The sequence below is a fragment of the Entelurus aequoreus genome, linkage group LG11 (genome assembly GCF_033978785.1).
Source record: "Entelurus aequoreus isolate RoL-2023_Sb linkage group LG11, RoL_Eaeq_v1.1, whole genome shotgun sequence".
NCBI classification, from domain to species: Eukaryota; Metazoa; Chordata; class Actinopteri; order Syngnathiformes; family Syngnathidae; genus Entelurus; species Entelurus aequoreus.
In genome coordinates, this window is record NC_084741.1 from 2,925,011 (window position 1) to 2,931,010 (window position 6,000).

The window sequence follows — 6,000 nt, forward strand, 5'->3', positions numbered from 1 at the left end:
ATGTTAAATCCACTATGGACTGGACTCTCACTATTATGTTAAATCCACTTTGGACTGGACTTTCACAATATTATGTTAGATCCACTATGGACTGGACTCTCACACTATTATGTCAGATCCACTATGGACTGGACTCTCACTATTATGTTAGATCCACTGTGGACTGGACTCTCACTATTATGTTAGATCCACTATGGACTGGACTCTCACACTATTATGTTAGATCCACTATGGACTGGACTCTCACTATTATGTTAAATCCACTATGGACTGGACTTTCACACTATTATGTTAGATCCACTATGGACTGGACTTTCACAATATTATGTTAGATCCACTATGGACTGGACTCTCACAATATTATGTTAGATCCACTATGGACTGGACTCTCACTATTATGTTAAATCCACTATGGACTGGACTTTCACACTATTATGTCAGATCCACCATGGACTGGACTTTCACAATATTATGTTAGATCCACTATGGACTGGACTCTCACACTATTATGTTAGATCCACTATGGACTGGACTCTCACACTATTATGTCAGATCCACTATGGACTGGACTCTCACTATTATGTTAGATCCACTATGGACTGGACTCTCACTATTATGTTAAATCCACTATGGACTGGACTCTCACACTATTATGTCAGATCCACTATGGACTGGACTCTCACACTATTATGTTAAATCCACTATGGACTGGACTTTCACACTATTATGTTAGATCCACTATGGACTGGACTCTCACACTATTATGTTAAATCCACTATGGACTGGACTCTCACTATTATGTTAGATCCACTATGGACTGGACTCTCCCACTATTATGTCAGATCCACTATGGACTGGACTTTCACACTATTATGCTAGACCCACTCGACGTTGACACAATTGTGTCTCATAATTAAAACAGATGACAGCCAAATGGACTTTGCTGTTTAATTTTCAATGAAACAATACAAAATATGTACTCATATAGTAGTACACTTGTTATTAATGAGAGTATACTTATTTTAAGGTATTTTTGGGTTCATTGAGGTTAGCTAACTTGACTTGTTTTGGAAAGTCTTGACAAGCCAAATGTTCTTGTTCTATTGGCAGATAATTTTGCTTAGTTCAAGTAAAATACCTTTATTTTTTGTAATTTTTTTTACTGTTTTTCAACACTGACTTTTTGCAGTGTTCTAACCCTAACCCTTACCCTAACCCAGTCACCGGTCTTATGACAAAGGCAATGCCAAGAACAGGTTTACTCCATGTCATTGTCTTCCTCTCACTCCCACTTAGCAACCTCCCAATGAGCATCAAACCTCCCCTCGTATTTGTCACACAACATCCACGCACACAGAAGTCATGCTTTCCTCATGCTGAAAATACGTTGGTGTGCATTATTTCCTCCCTTTCTAGTTTTGTCTTCCCGTTACAATGGGATATTCCTAATGGGGAAGTAGTGTGTGCGGTGGGCGGGGGATTAGGTTTTCCTCCGCATTGTTCTTACTCCTCGATCTGTTGTTCGCGCACTCGCGACGCTCGGAAAAAAAACCCGCGACTCGGCCCCCCGTTTCGCTTTCACTTAGCGGGCGTAATCACCGCAGAGCGTCTTCAAAAGGACGCGAAAGACAAATGGAAAACAAATACAATCAACGCACTGTCTTATTAAGCAGTGTGTCTGAGCCCCCGACACCGAGATAATACGATGTGTGTGTGGGTGTGTGTGTGTGGGTGTGTGTGTGTGGATGTGTGTGTGTGTGTGTGTGTGCAGTGTGCACACCAAAGTGCTGATCGAGCGTCTGTGACGGGAATGTAAACGCCGGTTTGCATATGCACACAAAACAAGCCCGGTTAGCAATTAGCAAAAAAGGTAAAAGAATATCGGAAGTATGGTGCGAAGTGTTCATAGGTGCACCACATTTGCTCACAGTTCTGTAGCGGGGAGTACGGAGTAATATACAAAGTGACCCAGAAAACTAAATCAATACTATCATATTTTTCGGACTATAAGGCGCACTTAAAATAATTTCTCAAAAATCGACATATCCAGGTGCGCCTAATGTACGGAATAATTCTGGTTGTGCTTATATAACTCGAAGCGATTTTATTTGGCACATGGTGTAATGATAAGTGTGGCCAGCAGATGGCAGTCACCCATAAGAGATACGTGTGGACTGCAATATGACGCCAGAAAAATCAATCAATCAAATGTTTACTTATATAGCCCTAAATCACGAGTGTCTCAAAGGGCTGCACAAGCCACCACGACATCCTGGGCTCGGAGCCCACATCAGGGCAAGGAAAAACTCAACCCAATGGGACAATGAGAAACCTTGGAGGGGACCGCAGATGTGGGCACCTCCACCCCTGGGCGACCGGTGCAATGGACGTCGAGTGGGTCTAACATAATAGTGTGAGAGTCCAGTCCATAGTGGATCTAACATAATAGTGAAAGTCCAGTCCATAGTGGATCTAACATAATAGTGAAAGTCCAGTCCATAGTGGACTAACATAATATTGTGAGAGTCCAGTCCATAGTGGATCTAACATAATAGTGAGAGTCCAGTCCATAGTGGATCAAACATAATAGTGAGAGTCCAGTCCATAGTGGATCAAACATAATAGTGAGAGTCCAGTCCATAGTGGATCTAACATAATAGTGAAAGTCCAGTCCATAGTGGACTAACATAATATTGTGAGAGTCCAGTCCATAGTGGATCTAACATAATAGTGAGGGTCCAGTCCATAGTGGATCTAACATAATATTGTGAGAGTCCAGTCCATAGTGGATCCAACATAATAGTGTGAGAGTCCAGTCCATAGTGGATCTAACATAATAGTGTGAGAGTCCAGTCCATAGTGGATCTAACATAATAGTGAGAGTCCAGTCCATAGTGGATCTAACATAATAGTGTGGGTCCAGTCCATAGTGGATCTAACATAATATTGTGAGATTCCAGTCCATAGTGGATCTAACATAATATTGTGAGAGTCCAGTCCATAGTGGATCTAACAGAATAGTGAAAGTCCAGTCCATAGTGGATCTAACATAATAGTGAGAGTCCAGTCCATAGTGGATTTAACATAATAGTGAGAGTCCAGTCCATAGTGGATCTAACATAATAGTGAGAGTCCAGTCCATAGTGGATCTAACATAATAGTGAGAGTCCAGTCCATAGTGGATTTAACATAATAGTGAGAGTCCAGTCCATAGTGGATCTAACATAATAGTGAGAGTCCAGTCCATAGTGGATCTAACATAATAGTGTGAGAGTCCAGTCCATAGTGGATCTAACATAACAGTGTGAGAGTCCAGTCCATAGTGGATATAACATAATAGTGAGAGTCCAGTCCATAGTGGATCTAACATAATAGTGTGAGAGTCCAGTCCATAGTGGATCTAACATAATAGTGAGAGTCCAGTCCAAAGTGGATTCAACATAATAGTGAGAGTCCAGTCCATAGTGGATCTAACATAATAGTGAGATTCCAGTCCATAGTGGATCTAACATAATAGTGTGAGAGTCCAGTCCATAGTGGATCTAACATAATAGTGTGAGTCCAGTCCATTGTGGATCTAACATAATAGTGTGAGAGTTCAGTCCATAGTGGATCTAACATAATAGTGTGAGATTCCAGTCCATAGTGGATCTAACATAATAGTGTGAGTCCAGTCCATAGTGGATCTAACATAATAGTGTGAGAGTCCAGTCCATAGTGGATCTAACATAATAGTGAGAGAGTCCAGTCCATAGTGGATCTAACATAATAGTGTGAGATTCCAGTCCATAGTGGATCTAACATAATAGTGTGAGATTCCAGTCCATAGTGGATCTAACATAATAGTGTGAGAGTCCAGTCCATAGTGGATCTAACATAATAGTGTGAGAGTCCCGTCCATAGTGGATCTCACATAATAGTGTGAGAGTCCAGTCCATAGTGGATCTAACATAACAGTGTGAGAGTCCAGTCCATAGTGGATCTAACATAATAGTGTGAGAGTCCAGTCCATAGTGGATCTAACATAATAGTGTGAGAGTCCAGTCCATAGTGGATCTAACATAATAGTGTGAGAGTCCCGTCCATAGTGGATCTCACATAATAGTGTGAGAGTCCAGTCCATAGTGGATCTAACATAACAGTGTGAGAGTCCAGTCCATAGTGGATCTAACATAATAGTGTGAGAGTCCAGTCCATAGTGGATCTAACATAATAGTGTGAGAGTCCAGTCCATAGTGGATCTAACATAATAGTGTGAGAGTCCCGTCCATAGTGGATCTCACATAATAGTGTGAGAATATGGTGTTCTTGGGATTAAAGGCCTCACATATTGCTGGGTATTGTGGTCAAACAGCTCCATTTTTGTTTCATCTGACATCACATGGACAAAGATAAGACCTTCTTGGGTAAAGTTCTGTGGTCAGATGAAACAAAAATGCGAGCCCCTGAGTCAAAAACTTTGGGCACCCCTGGTTTAATGGATATAGTAAAACACAATTAAGCATCAATTAGTTTTTCCACTCTACTGGTACTTTAAGGAGTTTACTGCCAAAATGTGAGTCACCCCCAGTTGAGTAGCTGTCAGGTTCAAACACTGATGACATCTTTTAAACAGACGAGAAGCAAGGAATCATGCAGAGACAGAGTTCAATTTGGCTCAATTGAGGAGAGACGTTTTTTGGGCTGTACTCTTAGTTACAGATCCAAACTACGCTCTATATGATTATACAAAAATGTAAATGTGCTTACAGTCGTGATATCGCCTTGTCTCTGCTCTGTCTGCGTCACGGCACTCGATGTTCGGCCTTGGCAGTCAGCAGGCCGAGTCTGGAAACAAACACTGATACGAGACGACTTGCAATCTTTTGGATTGCCAGCTTTGCACAGACAAAGAAATATACAATTTCAGCACAATTGATAATAACCATAGCAACGGCCCTTAAAGGCCTACTGAAAGCCACTACTACCAACCACGCAGTCTGATAGTTTATATATCAATGATGAAATCTTAACATTGCAACACATGCCAATACGGCCGGGTTAACTTATAAGGTGACATTTTAAATTTCCTGGGGAACTTCCGGTTCAAAACGCCTTTGAGGATGACATATGCGCGTGACGTAGCCAGTAGAACACAGGTATGGCTTCCCCATTGAAGCCAATACGAAATAGCTGTTTTCATCTCATTATTCCACAGTATTGTGGACATCTGTGTTGGTGAATCTGTTGCAGTTTGTTCATTGCACTATGGAGAAAGAAGCTGAGCAAGCAAAGAAGAAAGTTGTCGGTGCGAAGCGGAGTATTTTGCGAGGGAAGTCAGCAACACAACACAGTCGGTGTTTCATTGTTTACATTCCCGAAAGATGCAGTCAAGATCGAAGACATCGGACAACAGAGACTCTTACCAGGAGGACTTTGACTTCGTTAACAGACGCAGACGCGATACCGTGAGTACGCTTCCAAACATTTGATCGCTTGCTATAACTAGCTCGAGCTAGTAGCTAGGAGCTAGGGGCTAGCATAACAAACACCTAGGTGTTTGTTATGCGGGATTAATTTGTGGCATATTAAATATAAGCCTGGTTGTGTTGTGGCTAATAGAGTATATATATGTCTTGTGTTTATTTACTGTTTTAGTCATTCCCAGCTGAATATCAGGTCCCACCCGCGCGCTTCCAAACATTTGATTGCTTGCCCGTACGTGCGTGTCACGTACGCAACTTTGGTTAAATATATAAGCTTTATGAACCTTGGGTTAGGTGAACGGTGTTCTTTGGGCTGAGTGAGTGTGTGTGTTGTGCAGGTGTTTGAATTGTATTGGCGGGTTATATATACGGGATCCCGTCCATATAACCCGCTATAACTAGCTCGAGCTAGTAGCTAGTAGCTAGGGGCTAGCATAACAAACACCTAGGTGTGTTTTTATGTGGGATTAATTTGTGGCATATTAAATATAAGCCTGGTTGTGTTGTGGCTAATAGAGTATATATATGTCTTGTG